We start from the raw sequence: 25,066 nt of genomic DNA, 5'->3' as shown, positions 1-25,066 counted from the left end.
ACCCTGGTGGAGTCCCCCAGTTCACACACCAGAGGAGGCCCCTCATGGGACGTTCACCGTTTGGGCCTTTTCTGATCGGCCCTGTTTGTGCCCCAGCCTGGGGGCCTGAGGTGGGCCCGTGGTCGGACTCTCTGCTGTCTCCCCACGGCCTGGGGGCTGGTGCACAGCGGGTGCTCATGGTCAAGGAAGGCCAGTTTTCACACCCTTGACACAGGGACGGTCACGGTGTGCCCCCAGGGTTGTCCTCAGGCTCAACCATCTACATGAGCTGGCACGGTGCCTGGCACACGGTGGGCACTCGTGGAATGCCGGTGCCTCGGTTTCCCCATCTGTGCAAGGGGCTGCTGAGCTGCTTCTCCCTGGGCACTGCTTGAAGCCAGACAAGAGTCGGGGTCTGTCACCCCTCCAGGCTGCAGCGACACCTTGGGGCGGGGCCACCTGGGCCATCCTGCGTGGGTCTTTAAGGAGGAGCAGGAGCCTCTGCCCCCCCTGCTTTCGGGGGTGCCCGCAGCCTCTGGGCGTGCTTGTCACTCCAAACGCCAGCAGCCCTGAGCGAGCTCTGAATGCCAGAAGGCTCCCCGAGGCGGGCAGCTTGTATTATTACCCAGATTCTGCCGTTCCCCACGGAAGGACTGTCCTGGCCTGATCGGCTGCCAGCAGGCTTGGCCACGTGGCTCGATCTGGCCGCTGGATGTGAGCAGCAGTGACTCATGCACTTCCGAGCAGAGACTTTCAGAGCCGAGGCTCAGGAATCCATCTTGCCACCTTTGTGAAGGCTGAGATCGCAGGCTGTGGCCAGGCTGCTTGACCGTCTTGTGGCATCAGAGGAGGCTTCCTGGAGGAGGTGGCATTGGTTCTGGCCACGTGGATGGCCAGGCTTGGGGCACCAGGGCAGAGAGGGCATTCGGAGAAGGGGGAACTGTGAGCACAGGTGGGTACAGGGCTAGCTGGGGAAAGCTGGACAATGAGCTCTGTGCCCGGGGGAATGCCGGGTCTGGGTGAAATCACTAAGGACAGCGAGGCCTTTGAAGCAAGGCCTTGAAGGGACCCCAAGAGAGTGGGCAGCCAGCAGCTTAGGCAAGGGTGGCCGGCCTCATTATGCACTCTGACCTGGGCCAGGGCACCTCCTGATGCTCGCCCTGCCACCAGCTCCAGGGGGCCCCCAGCCAGAGCCCCTCAACAAGCTGTGGGCGGTGATCCAGGGTGAGCCAGCCAGGAGCTGAGTCTGAGCTGGATGGGGGCTGGTGTGCATCCTTCCCTAGGAGCCAGGAGGGGCTCTGGCCTGTGGGACCTCCCTCCTGAACTCCCAGGCTGCCTGAGATGTGGGACCCAGGCCTAGGGCTCCACTCGAGAAAGCAGTGAAACCCACAGGGTCAGAGGTGCAGATGGGTGGAGGGCCTCCTGACCTCACAGGGCCTCCTTCCCCCACCCCCAGCAGGCTGGCCCCTGGGCCTCCCCACAGCTTCCAGAGCTTTCTGGGGCGGGGGGGTGGGGGTGGCAGTAAGGCCAGAGGAGCCATCCGACACTGTGGAGGCCCCACAGGTCCAGGCTCCAAGCTGCACCCCTCAGGAGGGAGGGGTGGGCAGGGGCTGGGGCCGGAGAGGCTGATGGCCCTGGCTCTGATCCCTGCCCTGTGCCTCACTGAGCCTCGGTTTCTCCATCTGTGACCTGGGATAACCCTGGGACCTCTTTGAGGGTCATGGTCGGGTGAGGTCAGTGACGGCCTTTTCATAAAGCGCTCAGAGAGCAAGGTGGGGACCAATGTGTTCCTGTGGAGACTGTAACTATGGGGCCCCGTCACCCTCTGAGCTCCAGTGCAGACAGACTGCAGGAAGGGGCTCACGGGCAGGCTGGGCGGGGTCTGGAAACAGGCCTGAGCCGCCAGTTTGAAAGAGCTGCACTGCAGGCCGCTCAGGAAAAGAAGGTCTGAGCTGACAGCGTGGCGTGACAAGCTGCCGTCCCCACCGCCCCTCTGCCCGGCTCCGGGCTGTGGTAGGAAGCCTGTGTCGGCTCCTGACAGCGGCTCCTGGAGCTGGCCTCTTGGGGAGGCAGCTGGCAGCCCCAATTACCGCCCAAGCTGGGAGGTGGAAGCAGACGGCTGGGGCGGTGGAGGCATGGGGACAAGGGCATCTCCGGCTGGGGGTGGCCTGCCAGCCTCCGCCAGCTGTCCCCGTCTACGTACCTGGGGAGTCGGCCCTCAGCTGGGTCGCTGCACAGCTTCTTGAGCAGAGAGGATTTCTTGGCTGCAAAGAAAATGGGAAGCGTGTCAAAATCCATGTGGTGCTTGGCTGTGGGCCCAGAGTCCCGGGGAGGAGCGGGTGGGAGGGAGCGGCTCCCGGGCAAGGCCCCCAACACCACGTGGAGCCAGTGGGGCCTCAGGGCGCCAGGAAGCCGCCATGGGGCCGGCAACGGGTGAGCTCGAGGCGGCGGGCAGCTCAGGCAGGTGTGACCACTGCCTTACATTTCTTTTTGTTACGTTCTTATGGTTGCGCAGGTTACACCTTCACCTGGCTCCCAAAGGCGAGACGGTGTCCAAAGGGCTTCAGCGAGAAGTCCCATGCCCACCCCGCCCCGGCCGAGGACCCTCTTCCTTCCATCTGCTGAGCAAGCACCGGGGCAGCTTCTTGTGTTTCCTTCCAGTTTCTTGATGCAAAACCCAGCAAATATGAATAAATATTCCAATTTCCTCCTTTCTTCAATGAAAGATAGTCTACCATGATCACTGTTCCAGACCGTACTTTGTGCATTTAACAAGGAGTCTTGGAGATGACTCCACAGCACTCCATACAGAGGTTCCTGCCTGTCTGTCCACCTCTCCACCCACACGCACAGAATATTCCACCTAAGGGTCGAACAGCTACTTATGCATCCAGATCCCTCTGGCAGCCTTTACAACAAACACATGTGTGAGTGAGACCCGCAGGGTGAACTCCGAGAAGAGATGGAGGGTCAAAGGGCAAATGTTGTTTGTGGTTTGGAGAGAGACTGTCGATCAACCTCTGTCGTGGTTTTAAAATGTGGCCACAAATTTTTTGATGCCCCTCCCTCCAAAAGGTGGAGCCAATTCCCTCCCTTTGAATGTGCGCTGGACTGGGTGACACACTGCTAACGAAAAGAATAGGGTGGAAATTAGGTCATAAAAGGCACTGTGGCTTCCACCTGGCTCTCTCTGATCGCTCCTTTGAGGGCTGCCAGCCACCATGTGGTGAGGACCCTTGAGAAACCTGTGGAGAGTCCACAGGGGAGGGACTGAGCCTCCCATCCACAGCTTCGTGAGGAGTCACCTCCAGCCCTGGTTGAGCCTTCATACCAGACAGCAGCCCCTGCTGACCTTCCCACTACAGCCTCAAGAGAGACCTGGAGCCAGAACCACCCAGTGGGATGCACCAGATCCCCGACCCACAGAACCGTGAGATGATGATGCGTATCGTTTAAGCTGCTGTTTGTCACTCGGTGCAGACAGCCCGCCTACAAGGACAACGCTGTGGGGCTGTGCCCACTTCCCTTCCTCCTGATGATGGAGAGAATACAAGGCCTTAACAGGAGTCCCAGCATCACAGGGCGGGAAGGGCCCTGACCTGGTGGGCAGGCTGGGGGCTGGAGAGGGCGTAGGATGGCGGTGTCCAGTGCAGAGCTCTCAGCACACCGCCCATTCATTCATTCACTCGCAGATCCAGACATCTGTGCCGACGCTGTGCTGGGTCCTGGGCATACACTCACGAGTGACTACATCACAGCCTCTGCCTCACGGAACTCACTGGGAGTCCACACAGGACTACAGATGGGGAAACTGAGGCTCAGAGAGGTGGTGTGACTGACAAGTCACGCTGCACACAGACAGGCGCGAAGGGACGTGCTGGAGAAAGTCGCTCTGCTCCTGGCCCCCCTCAGGGGCCCCTTCCCCTCCCGGGGAGCCCTCTTCCCCGTGCCGAGCCTGAGGGCAGAGCTCAGCCACCCACTCCCTCTTTCCTTGGTCCCAGGACAGCGGGCCTGACGTTCCGCCCGCCGCCCCGCCAGGGCTCAAGGACGGGTCTGCGGTGCTCAGACCACGGGGCAGGCGTGGGGCGGCGTGTGCGGGGGCTCAGGTTCCGCCCGACTCTTGGCAGAGCCCCGGTGCTCACGGGTGTCGGTTTCAGCAGGCCGGGCCCCTTTGAAGTCGGGAGACCCAATCCCCGATCCGGGCCTGCCCCAGGGGTGCGAGGTCTCCTTTCCCTCTGAAACACGACCTGGCCCCTCCTAACCCCCTCCGGCCCGGCGTCTGGGGAACTCAAGACCACGGCTGGGTGCGGGGCAGCAGCTCCTGGTGAGGGGGTCCCACCGCAGGCCCAGCCCCTGCCCTCCCAATGCCCCCTACCCACCCCCGAGCCCCTGGCCTGGTGCAGCACACAGCCTCTATTCCCGACCCTGTTCCCTCACCTCCTCTTTCACCTCTGGCAGCGGCCTGCCTCTCCGTCCTGGAGCCCCTCTCCTCTCCCTTCCTCGCCTGCGGGGGCCGCAGTCCTGCTCAATTCTCCTGAGTCCCACCTCCCCCCAGACTGGATGCCTCCTTCCCCATCCTCCCGATTCCCACTGCTTCCAGGGAGACTGTGCTTGGCGGGCTCAGCTGGGTGGGGCTTGAAGCCGCTGTGGGACCGGGCCAGCCGGAGCCTGTAAAGTGGGGAGGATGGAAGTCCTGACCTCAGAGGGCTGTCGTCTGAGATTAAAGGGACCCGCAGCTAACTCGTCCGAGCAGCCCAGCACACGCAGGCGCTCCCCAGATGCTTGCTCTGAAGGCGCCCCCTGCTCTTCCGGGCTCCCCACCAGGCTCCCTCTTCCAAGAAGCCTTTCTAGCTGCGTGTGCGCGTGCGAGTCCACCTTTGAGGTGTCGGTTTACCTGGCAGCGCCCCATCAGCAGTGATTGATCTCGTGAGCCCTCAGGGGCAGGACTGTCCTCCCACTTCCTGGTGGCCTGGGCAGCTCTGCACTCAGGGTGACACCATCCAGTCAGAGCTCCATGCCCCCACCTCCATATTTGACCCTTGGCCTCCTGCTCTCAGTTTCCCCAGCTGTAAATGAGGCGTCCAACCCGAGGCCACCTTAGGCCTGTTCTGGCTCCCTCTTCTGTGACCAATGACGTCCCTGCTCATGGCCCGGGCAGCCTGGAAGCTTCACTCCTTGCCCTGTGGCCTGTGCGGCCCACCACTCAGTGAGGGGTGGGTTGAATTTTCCCGTTCCGCTGCTTCTGCGCCTTCTGGAAAGACAGGGACTCGGCCGTCCAGCTTCCGGCCCAGCGGCGCGGTGGGGGAGGGGCACCTGCCCTTCTGTCTCCTCTCTCTGGCCATCAAGGACTGAGTGTTTGTGTCCCCAGATGCCTGTGTTGACGCCCTAGGCACCAGTGTGGTGGTATCTGGAGGTGGGGCCTTCGGGAGGGGCTCAGGGTTAGACGAGCTCGCGTGGTCGGCTCCGTGCCCATTCCGAACCTGCAGAGAACAAGGCTATAAGCGGCCTTCGCTGGCGCAGGGCGAGCGGAGGGGGCACAGTGGTCAGGTGGGCACAGGAGGCGGGGACACACGGCCGCAGGTCAGGCACCTTCTTCATCCTCCATCCCTCCCCACGGAGCTCTCAGCGAGGGAGACGGCGAGGAAGCCACGACAGTGACTGTAGGCGACAGGCTTGTTTCCTCACCTGGTCTCCACGGCTACCCACAAGCTTCACCCTGTTCTCCCCACTTACAGATGGGAAACTGAGGCACGGACGGGGCAGGTCTGTCACCCAGGTCAGCACCGAGAGAGGGGTGGGCAGGTCCGGGCGGGACGCAGGTTAGGATGGACTGACGGCCGTGGGTGTGATGGGACAGAGCGAGGGAGCGGGTCCCGGTGAGGGTGGTGGGCACTCAGGGCCTCTCTGAGGTTACCCTCAGCCATGCGTGGCTGGGCCTTGGGTGGAGGCCTCTCGGGCAGGCGCCAGGGATGGGGGACTCCTGGCGGGAGGCATGGTGGGCCAGGGTGGTGAGCACGTGGTGCTGGTGAGGGGATGGGCCAGTTTGGGTTTTATTTGTGGGTAATGGGAGGCCAAGGAGGGTCAGGGACTCAGTGGATGTGGGTGGGGCCCACATCCACACCCAACCCCAGGGCCCCGCTCCTCATCCTGGACACCAAACAGGAGGCAAGACATACACACCACTGGGTGGAACAGAGCTGGGAAGGGCAGTGGAGCTCCAGCCTGACCTGGGTGCGGATGGGGAAACTGAGGCACGGAATAGACTCAGGCCAGTCCAAGGTCACACGGCGAGTCTGGGAGGCACAGCCTGGAAGAGGACCTTGCCTCTCCACACAGAATGTTCTCCCTGAGCCTCTGGGTGGCACCAGGCTGGCCTGGGTCTAGCCTGACCCCCTCTGATTGTTGATTCCCGCGCTGTCTCTGGCTGCCCATCCTGGCAGAGCCGCTTGAGCTGCGCCTTCCTGGGCACTGGCCCTGCCCTCAGCTTCCCTGGGCCTGCCCCATGGCTGGCCTGTGGCTTGGCCCAGCCCCTGGCTGGCTGGCCTGCTCCGACATGGGCTTGGTGGGTAAAGCCAGGCGCCCCACGTGCCAGCTCCGCCGGGCAGGGGCCTCTGGTTCCAGGTCATCTCCGAGCAGCATGGCCGGCCACAGCCTGTGCCGACACTCGGTGCCCCACATCCGTCCCCGCTGGCCAGCAGCCGGCCGTGCCCATCTCGGGGGAGCCTCGCGGCCTGGAGCAGCCTGCCCAGGGTCTCCACCTGCAGTACGCTCCAAGGGGCTGCGGGGCGGCTCATTCTGACACCAATTTTACAAATATTCCCCTTTCCTCTTCCTTCAAACACTGCCGCTTTGCTTAAAAACTATCTGTTACCCAAGCTCTCAGATAAACCTTTGCAGGTAAACGTATATCTGAGATACGGCCCGAGGGTCCGTTTAAGAAGCCTGCGAAAATTATCAGCTGCATTTATCTTAATTACTTTGGGGAAAAGTGGAGGCTGGCGTTGGATGGGGCTGGGAAGCGTGTTCGTCCGCCTTATCGGGGTGCATATTTGAGATCCTTTAACGGGAGGGAGATAAGAGGAGCATGTGGGAGAAAATGATGTCTTCGAAAATGACAGGGAGGCAGCCAGAGGGGGGCAGGGATGTGTGCTTAAAGACACGGCCGGGCCCACCGAAACCGCCGAGGGCTTCGGGGCGAGCGCACCGGCCTCTGTCCTCTGTCCCTTTGTCCCTCAAAAACCCATAATTGGGGTGCATGAAAGCGCTCCTGACAGTTGCCTTCCAGGCTTCACGTGTCCACTCTCGGAGGAAGGCCGTGCCCCCATTGACGCCGGGGGGCAGGATTGCACCGTGCCCAAGCTGCCCCCCTAGAATCAGCCCACACCCTCGCCGGATGCCACCTGCCTCATCCTGGATGCGCCGCGGAGGCAGACCTTACTCCCAGTGGGTGGGAGCCCCGGAGCGTTAAGCAGGGACTGGCAGGGCCACCGATGTTTTACAGGATTGTGCTGGCTGTGGCTGCAGAACAGTGTGGGGCAGGGTGGACACAGGAGGAGGCCAAAGCGGCCATCCATGTCTGGCTCTGCCCGAGAAGACCCTCTGAGCCTCAGGCCCTGGACAGCGGCGGTCCTATCTGGTGCATCTTGGTGGCCCATGTGGATGTGGAACACACTTGCTGGCCCAGCTGCCAGCCTGGTCTTAGAAGGGCCAGCAGAAGTCAAAGGCCTGGTCACCACCCCTGCCAGGGGCCGTCCCTGACACCGGTGCTGACCAGCGCTCTCTGGAACCCTGGGCACCAGCGGTCCAGGGCGGGGAGGGGGCTGGCTCTCCGGGGACCTCGATGCCCACACCTGCAGGACAGGAGTGACCACATGGTCCCACTCGGGCTGAGCAGGGAAGGGCCAAGGGGTGAGGCTGGAGAATGAGGAGATGTGGAGCCCTGTGGCTGCCAAGATGCCGGGGACCAGGCAGGAGCCCCAGCGCTGCCCCGGGGCTGCGGGAGCCTTGTGCCTTCGTCTCCGAGTTCCTGGGTCAGACGCCCACATGCTGAGAGGGCCACCCACTGTGCTGCCCGGGTCCCCCTGAGCGCGGACAGGGAGCCCAGGGCCACCCTCACGGAGGGAGGCTGCAGGGACCTCACTCCTGCTCCAGGTCTGCAGGGGCCACCAGGGGTGGGTGCAGGGCAGGGGTCAGATCCCCGCTTAGCACACACACATGCACATGCACACACCCACAGGCTTGCACACTCACACGGGAGCACACACACACGCACATACATAATGCTCATCCCTGTGCACATTCACAAATGCGTGCATTGCACACATTTGCACATAAACTCACAGCCATGTGCACACATTTACACACAAACTCACACCAATGTGCACACATTTGCACATAAACTCACACCAATGTGCACACATTTACACACAAACTCACACCAATGTGCACACATTTACACACAAACTCACAGCCATGTGCACACATTTACACATAAACTCACAATGTGCACACATTTACACACAAACTCACAGCCATGTGCACACATTTGCACACAAACTCACACCAATGTGCACACATTTACACACAAACTCACAGCCATGTGCACACATTTACACACAAACTCACACCAATGTGCACACATTTACACACAAACTCACAGCCATGTGCACACATTTACACACAAACTCACAGCCATGTGCACACATTTACACACAAACTCACAGCCATGTGCACACATTTGCACACAAACTCACACCAATGTGCACACATTTACACACAAACTCACAGCCATGTGCACACATTTACACACAAACTCACACCAATGTGCACACATTTACACACAAACTCACAGCCATGTGCACACATTTGCACACAAACTCACAGCCATGTGCACACATTTACACACAAACTCACAGCCATGTGCACACATTTACACACAAACTCACACCAATGTGCACACATTTGCACACAAACTCACAGCCATGTGCACACATTTACACACAAACTCACAGCCATGTGCACACATTTACACACAAACTCACAGCCATGTGCACACATTTACACACAAACTCACAGCCATGTGCACACATTTGCACACAAACTCACAGCCATGTGCACACATTTGCACACAAACTCACAGCCATGTGCACACATTTACACACAAACTCACACCAATGTGCACACATTTACACACAAACTCACACCAATGTGCACACATTTACACACAAACTCACAGCCATGTGCACACATTTGCACACAAACTCACAGCCATGTGCACACATTTGCACACAAACTCACAGCCATGTGCACACATTTACACACAAACTCACAGCCATGTGCACACATTTACACACAAACTCACACCAATGTGCACACATTTACACACAAACTCACAGCCATGTGCACACATTTACACACAAACTCACAGCCATGTGCACACATTTACACACAAACACACCAATGTGCACACATTTACACACAAACTCACACCAATGTGCACACATTTACACACAAACTCACACCAATGTGCACACATTTACACACAAACTCACAGCCATGTGCACACATTTACACACAAACTCACACCAATGTGCACACATTTACACACAAACTCACACCAATGTGCACACATTTACACACAAACTCACAGCCATGTGCACACATTTACACACAAACTCACAGCCATGTGCACACATTTACACATAAACTCACAGCCATGTGCACACATTTGCACACAAACTCACAGCCATGTGCACACATTTACACACAAACTCACAGCCATGTGCACACATTTACACACAAACTCACACCAATGTGCACACATTTACACACAAACTCACAGCCATGTGCACACATTTACACACAAACTCACAGCCATGTGCACACATTTACACACAAACTCACACCAATGTGCACACATTTACACATAAACTCACAGCCATGTGCACACATTTACACACAAACTCACAGCCATGTGCACACATTTGCACACAAACTCACAGCCATGTGCACACATTTACACATAAACTCACAGCCATGTGCACACATTTGCACATAAACTCACACCAATGTGCACACATTTACACACAAACACACAGCCATGTGCACACATTTGCACATAAACTCACACCAATGTGCACACATTTACACATAAACTCACAGCCATGTGCACACATTTACACATAAACTCACAGCCATGTGCACACATTTACACACAAACTCACACCAATGTGCACACATTTACACATAAACTCACACCCATGTGCACACATTTGCACACAAACTCACAGCCATGTGCACACATTTGCACATAAACTCACACCAATGTGCACACATTTACACACAAACACACAGCCATGTGCACACATTTGCACATAAACTCACACCAATGTGCACACATTTACACATAAACTCACAGCCATGTGCACACATTTACACATAAACTCACAGCCATGTGCACACATTTACACACAAACTCACACCAATGTGCACACATTTACACATAAACTCACACCCATGTGCACACATTTGCACACAAACTCACAGCCATGTGCACACATTTACACACAAACTCACACCAATGTGCACACATTTACACACAAACTCACAGCCATGTGCACACATTTACACACAAACTCACACCAATGTGCACACATTTACACACAAACTCACACCAATGTGCACACATTTACACACAAACTCACACCAATGTGCACACATTTGCACACAAACTCACAGCCATGTGCACACATTTGCACACAAACTCACACCAATGTGCACACATTTACACACAAACTCACAGCCATGTGCACACATTTACACACAAACTCACACCAATGTGCACACATTTACACACAAACTCACAGCCATGTGCACACATTTACACACAAACTCACAGCCATGTGCACACATTTACACACAAACTCACAGCCATGTGCACACATTTACACACAAACTCACACCAATGTGCACACATTTACACACAAACTCACAGCCATGTGCACACATTTACACACAAACTCACAGCCATGTGCACACATTTGCGCACACGTGCACACGACCACACACTTGTTTACAAACGTATACTCACGTGCACATGAACACCCACACCATGTGAACACATGCCCACAGTGTGCACATCGGCACACGTGCACATATGCACACACACACACGCATGTGCACACACACCCCCCCTTGCCACGGCTGTGGAGGGGCTGCTCACTCCTTGCCACTGGACCTTGGTTCTAAACGCAGCCTCGGTGAGGCCCAGGGGCGGGAGCCAGTGGGCGGGGGGACTTCCTGGGAGGCAGGTGGGGGCCTGCGGGCACGTCCTGCCTCCCCGTTTCAGCTGTGGTGCTTGAGCCCAGAGGCGTCTGACAGCAAGGCCAGCACTCAGTTCTGGAACACGCCTCATACCCTGAAGGTCAACACTGTCCCAAGCGCAGCCCCAGCACAGCCCTGCTGCCCCCGACTGTCCCCGGGACAGTCCTTCTCCCCTGCTGAGAGGGACAAGGGACCGTGGGGGGTGGTGAAAACCGTTGGGGCCCTGCTGCCAGGGTCTGGCATGCAGGAATCACATTGGGAGTCAGTGGCCCCAGGGAGCCCCCAGACCAGCTGATGGTCCCCGAGCTGGGGGGCGGCTCGTCCAGGGCAGGCTGGTCAGGGCGTGGAGGGCAGCGGATGATGGGCATGCATGTCGCCCACAGCAGCAGGACTCCAGGCTCTGCAGAACCCACTCTTAAAACCGAAACAGGCGGGGCATTTTCTTCAGATTGGCCTGGCGAGCGGCTCAGCTTTGGAATCCTAGAACAAGGATCTTTGGGGGCACTGAGCTCAGCACACTCCCTTCACAGATGGGGAACAGCAGCTCAGAGAGGGCGCCGGCTTGCCCAAGGTCACACAGCGACACAGTCTGGGCTCTCGGTGCCCAGGCTTTGAGCGTGAAGCTGCCGTTAGCAGGAGCTGGAGGGGGCCGGGGCCTGGCTCCTGGCCTCCCAGAGAAGGGAAAGGAGACGCCACCCTGGATGCCGAAAGCAGTTCTAGAAAAGGGCCGACGACGCCCAGGCCTGCCATTGTTTGGGAGCTGCCAGCTGGATGAGCCCCCATCCCCATCAACCCAGAAGGAGATGGCAGGCGAGAGGGAGAGGCTCAGAGGGACCAGAGGAGGGGGCCGGCAGGGTGGGGCCCTGGGTGCACCTGCCTCCAGCACGGCTGCAGACTTGAGGCCTCCTTGGCTCTGCCCGGAGCTGACGTCCCCTCTCAGACACTTGGCCTTCTGTTCTCCTTAGGGAACCTCCCACCCTGAGGCCCTGCGGGCAGGCAGGAAGCTCAGTGCCCCCAGCCTTGGCTGGCCCAGGCCCCCTGGGCTCCGGGTTATGGGAGCCCCCAGGGGTCAGGGTGACACTGGGAAACCCCTGGAGACTAATGGCTGTTCAATGCTTTGAGTGATTTTGATTTTGTGGGAAAGATTGTCACCATCCCTTCCCCACAAACAACCGTCGACCCGCGACCGTTCGTTGTAAAAACTGAAGTTCTTTTCCACAACTTCAACCGTTCAGCATGGAGCCCCGTGTGCGCTCTGTGGCAACAGCGCTGGCCCGGCTGAAGTGGCTTTTCAGCAGCTCCCACAGGGGACGGAGTGGTCTCCAACTTTTCAGGGACCAGCACCTGGAGGCAGAGTCTGGGGTCTACTCAGACCCTCTGGGTCCAAAACCCCAGGCTGGGGCCCAGCCTGCGCCTTGGGAAACTTGTGCGCTGTCACCCCCCACCCTGTGACCCCAACATGTGACAGAGTGACATGCACTGGTCTGCATGGGGGGAGGGTGAGGGCTGGGGAGCCTGGGCCAGGTTCTGTCTGTTGCTCCAGGCCAGGGGACAAGTGGCCCTGGCTGTCCTCTCCCTTCCAGCCTGGGGAGCCGTCAGACTCCTACAGGTGAGGCGGGCGGATGAGGCTGTGGGAGTGAACGGACGGGGGCGGCTGTGGAATTCCCACCCAGTACCCAAGACCCGGGGGGAGGTGGGGAACCTTCTGGCTTTGGGAGCAGCCGTCTCGCCCGGAGCGAGGCATCCACATGAGAACAGGGACCATGTGGTCCGCGCAGAGGCTGCTGGAGGCTGCCTTCCCAAGGGGCGGGGACGGCAGGTTTAATGAGCCGTCTCCGGAGTGACAAGATTAATGAGCTTCCTGGAGGCCGGCAGCTGCGTTAATTACTCTCCCGTCAGGTTCAGAATCCCATCTGCCTCCTTTTTCAATTAAAAGCGATTATAATTTTCCTTCCTAAGGATGAGAGGACAAGGAACTCATGCGAGCGGAGCCAGGGGAAAGGCCTCCACACTCAGGCTTCTGCCCGGTTCGGGGGACAAGCCATCACAGAAGGGGCCTGCCTTAGAAGGGACAACGACTGGGGTCCTGGGCCGGCTGGCCCCACTGTCCTCTTGCTGTGTGGTCTCCACCAGTCTCTGGGCAGCTGGAACCCGATGGCCTGGCTGAGCTCTCCGCAGGTCCACCAACCTGGCTGACTGATCCCCTCTGAGAAGCGTGCCCGAGGGTGCCCTTCCCCTGGGCGGTGGCCCAGGCTCGTGCGGGGCTGAGCTGGGCGGCAGGTGGACCTCCGGCTGCAGTGGCCTGGCTCCGGACAGCTGCAGACCCCAGGGGCAGGGAGGCCGCCCTCCCGTGGGGGGGGTCCTCTGAACTTGGCGGGTCCGAGGGTAGGAGGCCGCTGCGGGAGGGCAGAGGTGACCTGGCTCTGGACCCCACACACTGTGGGCTCGCCGCCCTCTGCCTGTGGCCTTGCTGGCCCTCCCTCCTGCTCTGTCACACAGCCTCGTGTGACCTCGTTCCTGTTCCTCGATGGGGCTGGGCTCTGATCCCACAGGGCCTTTGCCCCTGACACTGTCCTCTTACTGGAAGCCGCCACCTGGTTGGTTCACTCTCACCTGCCCAGGAGTCCAGCTCTCGCAGCCGAGCAGCCTCCGGAGACCCAGGCTCTGCCGTGTGGGGAGAAGGAGCGTGTCCTCCTTTGCACTGTCGCCGCCAGGCCGTCTGCTGGGCCAGGCTGCACCCACCTTTTGCCCACACTGGTTCCTAGTTCCTGATGCACAGTGGGTGCTCCCGTGTGCGGGCAGCCCCAGTGCAGGCCAGGGTGAAGCCTGTGGGCGATGCGGAGCCATGGGGGCATCTAACCAGAGGGGCTTCTCTGGGCTGGGGAAGCAGGCTGGGTGGGCAGCCTGGACATAGGCAGGGGTTCCAGCCCCAGAGACAAGACCGTTCTGTCCTCTTGGGAACACATGAGATCCAGGCCCCGAGGGGCGTGGGGGTGACAAATTGCAGGGAGCCAGACCGAGGGGGCTGCAGCTCCGCCTGTCCCTCAGGGAGACCTCAATCCCTGACACTGATGGTCCTGGGACACCTCCACCCCTGGCCTCCAGGGGGGTTTCACTGACTCCAGGGAAGCTTGTGCCCCCTGCCCACCCCGACCTCACGCTTGCTCTGCCAAAGCTCAGTGTCACTAAGGCCCCTTCCAACATCCCACCTTCCTTGTGGCACCTGTCCCCTCCCCTCCTAAACACGAGGCGGGGCGAGGGCAGGACCAGGCTCCCTCCCTGCCGTCTCTAAGCCCGTCCAGGGCCCTGCGCTCGAGTGAGCATGCTGTGTGAACCCAGGAGCCAGCGTTTTCTGTGACGGCTCTGGTCGCAGTTGGCACGGCCACTGTCACCCTTTTCTCAGAGGAGCAAACTAAGGCCAAGGCCCCATAGCCGGGGGGGAAGCACAGGGACAAGCCCGCGGCCGCACAAAGCCAGCCCCCCTCTGCGGGACACCCCTCTGGGCCTCCGCCTCCAGGCCTGAGCCCACCTCCTGGGGCCCCTGCATCACAGCACCCACCAGTGCTGTGCAGAAGGGGAAACTGAGGCCTGGCGGGGTGGAAACACAGCCTGCGTTGTGGAGCGGGGCTGCAGGCAGACCCAACAGGCACTCACAGTGCCTCTCGTCCTGGGATGGGCGGGGCCTGCACTGCCTGGTGTGATGACCTCCTTCCACCAAAAGGCAGTGAACCACGCCCAGAAGTGAAAGGCTGCCAGGGGGCAGGGGGCAGAGCCCAGGGGCAGCAGGCAGGGAGGGAGAGAGAGCCTGGCGGGGAGGGGCCAGGGGGGAGAGAGCCTAGGGGAAGGGGGTAGAGAGCCCTGGGTGGGGGCAGAGAGCCCCAGGTGGGGGCAGGGGGGAAGAGAGCCCAGGGGCAGGGGGCAGAGAGCCCGGGGCTGCGGCGGGGGGAGTCGCAGGGGGGTGCTGGGCAGGGGGCAGAGAGCTGCTCAAGGCCACACGGGCCTTTCGTTCGTGCTCTGTACTCAGTGAGAAACCGCCCTGGGGCTTCCTGCCCCCTCCCCAAGCCATAGGTGGAGGACGGGGAGGACGAGAAGGACGAGGCTCATGGAGGACGGGCGGCCCTGCCTCCTGCCTCATCCTGCTCGGGTCCTATGGGTTGTGCAGACATCACCAGTGCCCCCCATCTCCCTTGCTCGCGCCTCCCACACCCTTGCTCTCCTGCTCCACTTGGCCTTGGCCTGCCCTCCCGACGCCCGGATTGGACTCTGGATCCCAGCTCTCAGCGGTTCCGTGTCCGGCAGCACCATGAGGGGAGGCTGGGGGCAGCACCAGCTTCTTCATAGAGCAGGAGGGCCACACCGCGGGCCGGCACTCCACTGTCCTTCCCACGCGGTTCACAAGGCTAGCCCCGCGGATGCGCCGCCAGCAAATCCAGCGCAGGCTCTCTGATTTTTCAGGAAAAGCCAGAAATCCAGGTTTTAAAGTGAAATCTCCCCATTTTTAAACTTTGGCAACAAATTCACATAAAACAAAGTAACTACTGTGTGGGCCGAGCCTCGAGGCCGATGCGCCTGTGGTTGGTCCCTGCGACCTCCCGTGGGCGTGTGCATTCTGGGCCACCCGCCGAGGAGGCCCTCGGTTCCCGCACTCACGCCCTTGTGCACCGAATTCCCACCAAGGGCCTCCGCCAGGTGCCAGGTGCTGGGACGTGGCCGTGGGCGGGCTAACACAGACCCCACCCTGTGGGGCTGGCATCCCAGTGGGCCCAGTTTGGGGCAACTTCAGGACAGGAACACAGGTCTCCTGACCTCAAGGCTGGTGAAGGCCTGCTGTGACCTGGAATGTTCTCAGGATTTCCGGAACCCCTACTGGAGTAGGTAAAATCCTTCACTGGCAAGGGACCTTATGGGCTCCTTATGCAGCAGGGCTCAGAGAGGTTAAGCCATGTGCCACAGGTCACACAGCAGGCTGCAGAGAGGACAGCGAGAGGGCCAGCTTGGGGAGGTCATGTCTGAGGCTGGGGGCACAGAAGGCTGTGTGGCCACATGGGGGTTGTGCAGACAGGTGTGGGGAGGCGAGCTGAGTGGTGTGGGCCTGAGGCAAGGAGTCTGGCAGGCTCCTCCCCCCCGGGCACCTCCCTGGCCTGAGGCTGGACTGTCCCCACAGGAGACAGAAGCGAGACAGCAAGGGAGACAAGAGGCCGAAGGTGCGCCTGGCATGGGGGCGGCTCCCAGAGCCTTCCCAATGCGTCTGGTCTCTCCTCCCTGGGGGCAGAGGCTGGCAGCTGCCTGTCAATCGACTGTCCACAATGAGCACCCCGACCTCGCCCCTCTCCTGCCCCACCGCCAGCTGCCCTGCCTGCTGAGGGCTGAGTCCTTCCCCACGGAGGGCAGGTGCTGGCTGGTGGGGGGCTCTTGCTAAGTTCCCAGGACACTGGAAGGGGTGGGAGGGGGTCCAAGACCCCGGATGACACTATGGCCCCATCCAGCTGTGTGACAAGAACGGGACCTTCCGGTGGGGGGCTTTATCCACACTCTATAGATAAGGGGCCGAGCTCAGAGAGGCTGGGCCACTTGCCCATAAACACACAGGGCCCCGAAGACCTGGGCCGACCTGTCCGGCCACACCTCTGGTGTCACCCCCTCACAGGCCCAGGCCTCCCCGCTAGAGATTGCGACGCCCCATCTCCAGCTTCCCTGGTGACTCCCTGTACCTCATTCTCCCTGAAGAGCAGCCAGAGGGACCTTTCCAAATGCAAGTGAGGCTGTACCCACCGTCCATGCTCGACGGGGGCCTCCGGGGTGTTGGAAGCAAGTCCCACTCTGGCTCCATGCCCCTGCACCGTCACGGTCCCGCCTCCTGGGCCTTCTAGAGAGCCCAGCTCGTGCTGCCTAAGGGCCTGGGCACTCGCAGTGCCTCTGCCCGGAACGCTCCTCCTGGACCGCCCAGGTGTGGCTGCGTCGGGCTTGGGCCCCCGCGGCTGAAACGCCGCCTCCTGGGGTGTCTCAGCGGGAGCTTTGCCCTCAGGCTGCTTCACTGGGGTCCTCCACCCTCTGACCTGTCTCTGTCAAGGCAGCCGGGAGACGGGGTGGCATGGGCTGGACGGTGTCCTCCAAAAGCTGTGCCCAAGTCGTAACCCCAGGACCTGGGAAGGGGAGCTCATCTGGAAACGGGGTCTTTGCAGATGTAATCATCTTAAGATGAGGCCAGGGGGGCCCTAAATCTAATGAGTGTTCTTACGAGGGACAGACACACAGGGAGAAGGCCACGTGATGCAGAGACAGAGATGGAGGGACATGGTCACAGCCCAGGGACACCTGGAGCCTCAGGAGGGAGCGTGGCCTCGACCGCTGTCCACAGCTCGGCTCCACGTGCTCTGCCCGAAATCCCTGGAGCCAGGCCTGCCCCCTCCTCTCACCCCCGTGTCCAGTCCATCGGCAGTTCTATCGGCTCCACCTCCAATCGCAGCCGGAATCCCGCCTCCGCCCGGCACCTGCCCCTTGGCCGCTCTGCTCCCACCCGAGAGACGCTGAGGTCACCTCTTCCCCATGCTCCTCTCACCTCCCTTCTGTCTCTACCTGGCTGCCAGAGCTGGCCTGGCAGACCACAGCAGGGTCCCCGCCCAGAGCCCTCGCACACCCACCCGCCTCGGCCCTTTCCTTTGCCTGGAGCCTGCTCCCCAGCAGCCACCGGCTTGTCTCTGCTCACACGACGGGGACCTCCGAACACTGGGGCCACCTGGACACCTCGCCCCTGGCTCTCTCTACCCGTTTCTCTGCTTCTTCTGGTTTTGATTTAAATTTCATCCACATAAAAGCACATACTTGTACGTGTACTCATAAAGCACATACACTCACATAGTGTGAACATGTGTGTGACGCATACACGGCGTGGGAGGGAGGCCACCGCCTCAACAAGCCGGGCCCGGCCCATCCCCTCCTCCGCTGCCTCTGAGGCGGCTCCCGCGTGCGCAGGCAGCCAGTCTCCATCACAGATGTGGTTTTGCCCAAGTGAGACCAGACTCCACGGTCTGGTGTCCCCACCGCCGTCACCCACGCTGCCTGCCAGCGTCGCCGAGGGGAGCACAGAGCTGCTGGGTCCACGGTGTCCCCTGAGGCCCTCACAGTGTCCCCGCTTTGCAGATAAGGAAACTGAATCACGGTGAGGTTTGGGATTTCCTTTCCCAGCACGCTGACCTGAGCCCAGGGTACCCTGGGGGAACCTCCACGGGCAGGAGCCCCCAACTCCAGCCTCACGCCGGGGGTCTCTGGCTGCATGACCCATACCGTGGTTCTCGAAGGCCCGGCCCAGCCTGCTAGTCTCCCCAGCAGCCACTGCAGAGGGGCCGCCCAGGAGCAGGGGCCACTAGGCCCCACGGTGTAGCCTGGAGAGCGCGGATGTCCACCCCCGAAGGCCTAGACTCTGCTGGCTTCAGAGGATGGCGGAGGCCCGCAGAGAGCCCTCCCTCCTGGCCCTTGGGGTGTTTTTTCTTTCATCAGTTGGAGAAAAAGTAGGGAAGAAAAGAAGAAAGCAGGTATTTTGCCAAGGACTGAAAAAGGCATTGTGCCCACGTTTTTCTCTGATGGTGCTTGGGGTGCTTGGCACGGGGAGTCCCCTCCCTCCAGCCTTTGAGGTGGAGGTAAGAGAGCGGGCCGGCCTTGAGTCAGCGAGCGTCTCTGGGGACAAGGACCGGGGTCGGGGCCGGGCCAGCCCATGAAGCCTGTGTGAGCCGACCACTGGGGAACGAAGTGGGCTTGAAAGAGAGGCAGAGGAAGGAGAGCATTCTGGTAGGGCAAATGAAGAGAAAGATTCTGTGCTGCGTATACAGTTGGTGCTCGATAAGTGTTAGCTGGTTGGACTTACAGGTGGCTGGCACAGCCATTCTAGCTCCCTGAGTCTGCTGACCCTGACTTCTTATTAGGGCCGATCCCTCACACTGACCCCACAGTGATAGCCCCCTCCCCCTTGTTGTTCAATCTTTAATTCCCCTCTTCCCAACTTTGCTTCTTTAAAACTTGTACACTTTCTGCTCCAGAAAAGACTAAAGGGGGCCTAAGGAAAATGATGCCTACACCACAAGGTGGTTAAGAGAGAACTCAAAAGCCAAAAACCTCACAGGAGGTCCAAATTGAGCTCTGAGCCTCCTGGCCACCAAGGTAAAAAGGGAACAATGCAAGTGGGTCAGAACTCTTCTAACCAATCCTTACCTCACAGCGTTGTGGTGAGATTAAAAGAGATACCAGGTGTTGCACGCCTGTGACACGGCACTCAATGGCTGTGCGTTGCCTCCCCTTGTGTTATAGGTGAGGAAACTGAGGCTCAGAGCGGTACACAGCTTTCAAGGCCGTTGTACAGCGAGTGAGTGCAGGAGGCCAGGGGCTGAGACTGGTGCCAGGGCTCCTCCTCGACTTTCCCCATCTTGGGGAGGGGGTGCTGGTTCATGGTGCCCCCCATGTCTGGCCTCGTGGCTGGCTGAGGTCTTGGCATGGCCATGAGCCTGGAGGGGCATTGTGGCCCCAAGTCAGGCTCCTCCCCACCCGGTGGGGTGCCCTGAGGGCCTTGGGCACAGACACTGCCCTATGAGGTCCTGCTGCCCCAGACCGCCAGGGGCGTCTCACCCCGCTGGGAGGGAGACCAGAGGGTTGTGAGTGGAGAGAGCGTTGGGCAGGGGTGAGGAGGGGCAGTGCACACCTTTCTGTGGGGCGGCGACTCTCCAGGAGACTTGGCCCCAGCCCAGGGTGACCCTGACTCAGGGGGACCTTGACCTGGGGGTGACCCTGACCCTGGGGATGATGCTGACCTGGGGATGAACCTGACTCCAGGGTGGTGCTGACCTAGGGGGACCTGACCCCAGAGTGATGTTGATCCCAGGTGACCTTGATCTGGGAGTAATGCTGACCCTCGGGGGGACTTTGACCGGGGGTGTCCCTGACTTTGGGGTGACGCTGACCTGAGGGTGACCCTGACTTTGGGGTGACGCTGACCCAGGGGTGACCCTGACTTTGGGGTGATGCTGACCTTGGGGTGAGCCTGCTTGGGCTGAGCCCGCTGGACACCACACCTGTGTCTCTTGCTGCTCTGGGCGCAGGGACGGAGGCCATGCAGCTGGAGGAGACGCTCTCCGTGGGCTCCGCTGCAGCAGATGGAAGAGGAAGGAGAGGGGACATGCTCGTCCACGTGCCTGGCCTGGCCCGATGTGGCCCTGTGGTCCCCCTCTTGCAGTCTCCCTGGGGGAGTGGGAGTGAGCCCCACTCCGCCCACTAGAAAGCCCGACTCTGCCCTTGACCCAGGGACCCCACCCTGCCCGTCGTCCGTAGGGGCGAGGTGGGGTGTGCAGCATGCAGCAGGTTGACCTCAGAGAGGGGGTCCTGGCCCTCTCACGAGCTGGGGCCGCAGGGCAGTCAGCCCCTCTCACGAGGGTGGGACCGAGGAAGCAGAGTGTCGTGGTCGAAGGGCAGGCTCCACTGTTTCCTAGCTGTGTGACCTCAGGCAATGACTCAACCTCTCAGCCTTATTTACCCACCTGTAAATGGGTGTGACATTTGTCCCTACCTCATGGGGTCTGCAGGGTACATCTGACAGTGTACAGAAAGCCCATGATATGCCTCGGAACGCGAGCTACTGTTATTCCATTATTGCTATTTTATAGGAATCCACTTCTCCCATCGCCCTGAGGAAGCCTGGACAGGCCTAGAAATAAGGTCAGAATTTAGATACGTAAAAAGCGATGCTACGAAAAACTCTCTCTGGGACTCCATTTCCCCATCAGATGCACATGACACCGTCTGCCTCCCGCACCCTGGGCTCTGCCTCAGTCCAGCTGCTCCTCAGAGGCCCTGGGGTCGTGGAGAGGCAGCTGGGGACCGCCTCTCAGTCTGTGGGCCTCCTCTCCCTCGACTGTCAGCAGATGGTGCCTGCCCCACGGTTCCTGCCCAGGCAGGCTCTGCGGAGGCAGGAGCTCATGCATGCATGTGTGTGGGGGCTCTGTGTGAGTGTGCATGCATGTGTATGTCGGCACGTGTGCATTGTGGGTATGAGCACACGCGCGTGAGGGACTGGAGCTCATGCATGCATGTGTGTGGGGGCTCTGTGTGAGTGTGCATGCATGTGTATGTAGGCACGTGTGCATTGTGGGTATGAGCACACGCGCGTGAGAGACTGGTGCTCATGCATGCATGTGTGTGGGGGCTCTGTGTGAGTGTGCATGCATGTGTATGTCGGCACGTGTGCATTGTGGGTATGAGCACACGCGCGTGAGAGACTGGAGCTCATGCATGCATGTGTGTGGGGGCTCTGTGTGAGTGTGCATGCATGTGTATGTCGGCACGTGTGCATTGTGGGTATGAGCACACGCGCGTGAGAGACTGGAGCTCATGCATGCATGTGTGTGGGGGCTCTGTGTGAGTGTGCATGCATGTGTATGTAGGCACGTGTGCATTGTGGGTATGAGCACACGCGCGTGAGAGACTGGAGCTCATGCATGCATGTGTGTGGGGGCTCTGTGTGAGTGTGCATGCATGTGTATGTAGGCACGTGTGCATTGTGGGTTGAGCACACGCGCGTGAGAGACTGGAGCTCATGCATGCATGTGTGTGGGGGCTCTGTGTGAGTGTGCATGCATGTGTATGTAGGCACGTGTGCATTGTGGGTTGAGCACACGCGCGTGAGAGACTGGAGCTCATGCATGCATGTGTGTGGGGGCTCTGTGTGAGTGTGCATGCATGTGTATGTAGGCACGTGTGCATTGTGGGTTGAGCACACGTGCGTGAGAGACTGGAGCTCATGCATGCATGTGTGTGGGGGCTCTGTGTGAGTGTGCATGCATGTGTATGTAGGCACGTGTGCATTGTGGGTATGAGCACACGCGCGTGAGAGACTGGAGCTCATGCATGCATGTGTGTGGGGGCTCTGTGTGAGTGTGCATGCATGTGTATGTAGGCACGTGTGCATTGTGGGTTGAGCACACGCGCGTGAGAGACTGGAGCTCATGCATGCTCAGGCCGTGCACGGGCATCCACATGCAGGCGCGGCTGTGTATGTGCACACGGTCTTGCTTCTCTCTTATCCTGATGGGTTCCAAGGCTCAGAGGCCTCGGGGGCTCTGACAACTCAGGGACAGTAACAGCCGGGGGCTACGGGGCCTGGGGCATCACCATCTCCGGGTTTCTTGTAAATCTGGGGTCCATGGGTGGGGATTGGAAGGCCTGGGAACCTTCTTAAAACCTAAGTAGAATTTTAGGTGCAAGCTTGGAATCCAGCCCTGTGGCCAAATGACTTAACCTCTGTCCGTGCCTCAGTTTCCCCTTGCATACAATGGGGATGATGATGCACCTAGTGCACAGGGTTGATATGAAGATTACATAAGATAATGCATGTGACGTGCCCCGCTCAGCGCCAGGCAGCTGGTGAGACCAGAGTAAAAATGATGATTGACCATGGCACAGAATTAATGCACGACCAGCAATACTGCGGAGAGGAACAGCAATGGGAACAGGGCATCGCTGGCCACCCCACGTCCCCCTCGGCCTCCGTCCTTCCTTGGCATCACACGGAACAGAGGGAGCCGCATGCCCTCCTGCTGTGGAAGGACCACTGCCCCTGGCCTGCTGTCCCCGCTCCCAGCACACACTGCACACCCGGGGTCTTGAGGTGGCCGCGCACGGATGGGCTGGATGGGGACAGAGCTACAGTTGAGCCAACTAATAGATGCGCTGCCTCCAACAGAAAGCGCATCCTGATGCTTTTTTTCCTCCCCAAAATAATGTGTTTATGTTAATTTTTAAGTAAGAAAAAGATTGTAGGAAATAAAAGAAAAGCAGCTTGGCTCCCCGAAATGCCCTTGCTAGGACCCAGTGGGTCATGGCTGCTCAGCCTGCAGAGTGAGGGGAGCCAGTGGGCCCTGCGGATGCCACTCCGTGTCACCCTAATGGAGGAATGGAGACACCAGCGGCACTCGTGGTGCGCCCCGTCTCTGTGCAAAGCCACCAGAGGCCACCTCCGTGCTGGGGTCCGTGCCCACGGAGGGGTGGAGGGCGTGAGCCTCGTCACATCTTAGCCAGCTGTTGGAGTCTGAGTCTGGCGCGGGGCAGGAATCGCTTTATAATGAAAAGGGTCCTAGAAGGGACGCCCTGAAGAACGGCGCTCTCCTTTACGGAGCACCGGGCGGCCGGCAGCCCGGCCTGCAGGGCACCCTCTGATAGCCGGGTAAACTGAGGGCCAGAGCAAGCGACGGCGAGCACCCAGGTGGGCGGCCTCTGCCTGTACCCCTCTGGCCACCCTGAACACAACCACATTCCCGCCCCAGACCCACACTCAGCCCTGCGCCCATGGCGGGGCAGTGTCCCGGCCGGTCCCACCTCTGGCTGGACACTGGCTGTGGGGGCGGCTCTGGCCGCTTGCTCCCGAGCCCCGTGGAAAGTTGTCCCTGGCTCCTGCCGCCTCCAGCGTTTCACAGCTCAGCTGCTTTTAATTAGTTTCTTCAAAGTCCCCAAGAGCAATTCAGCCGTGTTAGCGCTCGCCAGCTGCCAAGACATCCGACGACGTGTGCGTGTGTTGGGGGCGGGGGCAGGGACGCACAGGCCATCCTGACTTGCTGAACTGCAGGGCGTTCTGTGCTTCCGGGGCCCAGAGCTGCGGGGCTGGAGGACGGTTCTGGCTTGGGCCGCGGGGCGGGGCGGGCTGGGCAAGGCTGGGCTGGGCGGGAGATGACCAGGAAGGACACTGTGGCCCCACTGGAGTCGCTGAGAGGGGCTGGCCTTGATGGCCTGGAGACTCCAGACCTTGCCTGCATTTCCTGGGGCCTCCAGGCACCCACAGAGCCCGCAGGCCCCCGTACCCTCTGCCCTGCTGCCACAGTCCCCTCCAGGTCCCAAGGTGCAGATGTGAATGCCCAAAGGGGCTGGGTGACAACACCAGTGAGGAAGCGGAGCTGGAGGTGGGCAATACGGAGTGCTGGGGACTGCGGTCAACCGGGGATTCATGCCCCATTCCAAGGGGGCAGTAACCACTTAGCCCCACCCAGCTGTTTCCTGGTGGCATCACAGGCCCAGAGGGTTTCCAACAGAAGCTTAGGTATTGTGTACTTCTGTGATTTTCAAAACAGCTGTGGCCAAACCAAACACACGTGCTCGTGGATCTGACCCAGAGTCTGCCAGTGTGCAATCCCCCTCCTGCACGTGCCTGTGCCCCAAGGTTCAGGGCTCAAATCTTCTTGCTTAGCCCTCTACCCGTGGACCATTCTTGCAGCTACAAATGTTCCCTCTGTGTGAACATATTTCTTGCCTGCCCAGCACCCATCCTCCTGTTCCTGGCAACAGCACCCTGAATTTCCTCTCAGGAACCACCTCCCCTACCATCCCCTCTGTTCATGTGATTCCAGTGAGGCTGACCCTCCCCTGTTCTGTTAGATTCAATCCTGATGCCACTGTTTGAGCACTTGGATCCAGCTATGCCTGAAGCACACCCTACACAGCCTGGTTACATGAATCACTAGTCTCCTTTTTGCGTAACCTATTTTGAGTTGAGTTCTGTTCCCCTGTGGCTAAAAAGCGTCCCAACCAATACAACCTCACATGGGGGTTCACAGGTGACCCCACTGGGCATCAGCTTTGTCCTGGGTCAGCTGCTGGCTGTCCTGAGGCCCCGATGCACCCTGTGACCTGCTCATTTCCTTCCTCCTCACACGGCCGCCTGGACTCGCCTCTCCCAGGGTCTGCGTCTCCTTCCTGCAGCTCCCGTCTGCCGCCAACCCGGCCAGCTCGGAAGGAA

General features: G+C 59.9%; 1 protein-coding gene across 6 annotated transcripts in view; it reads right to left on the bottom strand.

The window, feature by feature from the left end:
* Positions 1–25,066, bottom strand: part of ZNF469 (zinc finger protein 469) — a 315,902-nt gene that overhangs the window by 14,922 nt on the left and 275,914 nt on the right. For 5 of the 6 annotated variants that reach the window (XM_070500275.1, XM_070500273.1, XM_070500271.1 and 2 more), the window contains one exon: positions 2,183–2,243. The gene's annotated coding sequence lies outside the window, so the exon portion shown is untranslated. Of the gene's footprint in view, positions 1–604; positions 727–2,182; positions 2,244–25,066 lie in introns of those variants that run through there. The other variant, XM_070500274.1, reaches the window with a different exon arrangement.

The sequence above is a fragment of the Equus asinus genome, chromosome 28 (assembly GCF_041296235.1).
Source record: "Equus asinus isolate D_3611 breed Donkey chromosome 28, EquAss-T2T_v2, whole genome shotgun sequence".
NCBI lineage: Eukaryota > Metazoa > Chordata > Mammalia > Perissodactyla > Equidae > Equus > Equus asinus.
The sequence above is the reverse complement of the archived record's forward strand: the minus strand, read 5'-3'. Positions and strand labels throughout refer to the sequence as shown.